The sequence below is a fragment of the Oncorhynchus masou genome, chromosome 26 (genome assembly GCF_036934945.1).
Source record: "Oncorhynchus masou masou isolate Uvic2021 chromosome 26, UVic_Omas_1.1, whole genome shotgun sequence".
Lineage (NCBI taxonomy): Eukaryota > Metazoa > Chordata > Actinopteri > Salmoniformes > Salmonidae > Oncorhynchus > Oncorhynchus masou.
The window spans coordinates 5,189,291-5,190,800 of NC_088237.1; the positions used below are offsets into that span (position 1 = coordinate 5,189,291).

At 44.0% G+C, this 1,510-nt stretch overlaps 1 protein-coding gene across 2 annotated transcripts in view; it reads right to left on the reverse strand.

The window, feature by feature from the left end:
* Nucleotides 1-718: 718 nt before the first annotated feature.
* klf5l (Kruppel like factor 5 like) overlaps nucleotides 719-1,510 on the reverse strand; it is a 26,372-nt gene continuing 25,580 nt past the window's right edge. For both annotated transcript variants that reach the window (XM_064938179.1, XM_064938180.1), the window contains exon 4: nucleotides 719-1,510. This exon is cut by the window's right edge and continues 1,651 nt beyond it. The gene's annotated coding sequence lies outside the window, so the exon portion shown is untranslated.

The window sequence follows — 1,510 nt, forward strand, 5'->3', positions numbered from 1 at the left end:
CATCTCCTTAGTTTTGTTGACGTTGAGTGTGAGGTTATTTTCCTGACACCACACTCCGAGGGCCCTCACCTCCTCCCTGTAGGCCGTCTCGTCGTTGTTGGTAATCAAGCCTACCACTGTTGTGTCGTCCGCAAACTTGATGATTGAGTTGGAGGCGTGCGTGGCCACGCAGTCGTGGGTGAACAGGGAGTACAGGAGAGGGCTCAGAACGCACCCAGGGTCTCGAGCTTGATGACGAGCTTGGAGGGTACTATGGTGTTGAATTTTAGTTTTTGTCTGTAGGCAGGTATCAGCAAAATGGAGTCGTGGTCAGCTTTTCCGAAAGGGGGGCGGGGCAGGGCCTTATATGCGTCGCGGAAGTGATCCAAGGTTTTTCCGCCCCTGGTTGCGCAATCGATATGCTGATAAAATTTAGGGAGTCTTGTTTTCAGATTAGCCTTGTTAAAATCCACAGCAACAATGAATGCAGCCTCCGGATAAATGGTTTCCAGTTTGCAAAGAGTTAAATAAAGTTCGTTCAGAGCCATCGATGTGTCTGCTTCGGGGGGGATATATACGGCTGTGATTATAATCGAAGAGAATTCTCTTGGTAGATAATGCGGTCTACATTTGATTGTGAGGAATTCTAAATCAGGTGAACAGAAGGATTTGAGTCCTACCTAGTGTAAAACATTTACGAAAGGCCCACCTCAAAACATCAACAGGAAAACATACTGTCTCTAGTTGTAATCTCTTTATTCACTTTCAGGATTTTGCACAAACAAAAAAACGAATGAAATACACAAAAAAGTCGTACAGAACTTGATTCTGTTGCATACCGTACACACAATAGGTGTCCAAATGAATAACCAGCCATTAAACACCAACCTAGAATCCCCTTTTGTTCATAGCAAAAAGATCCTATACTAGAGAAAACATATTCACAACTTTAGTCTTCTATTCAAAAATGACAGTATATACAGTGATTCATCATAGCTCCCTCTCATTGAAGGAAGTTAACACAGAGAACTTGTTCCTAGAGTGAAGGAAGTGCTTTAGTCATTCAGTGAGTTAAAAACAAAACAGTCTCTCTGTCAGAAAGACGGAAATGTATCATTTAGTGGCATCATAAGTGTTGAATACTCCTAGATGGTTTCCCGGACCCAGATTAAGCCTACTCCGAGTGCTCAACTAAAAAAAACTTGCTTCATGAACAATCTCCATTCAAAGTGCTTTTTAGTCTAGGGCTAGGCTTAAGGTTGCTTCAAGCTTCACTCTGTCGATCGACATGCGTGCATGTGCAAGGACTGAGTCCGTTCTTTTGGGGCAGCGCACACTTTTGTCCCCATTGTCGTTGCGTTCCACCCAGAGAGGAAGTCCGCCTTGTTGAATGTACATCCACTAGGGGGGGCAGGAATTCATCCCTCCATGTTCAACAATAGGTACAGAAAGTCAGCACTTAGTGGGAAGGCTAGAGAAAGGTAGCCGACAGTACTGGCTGGAAGAATGCTTAATGGTCTAAACATTGATA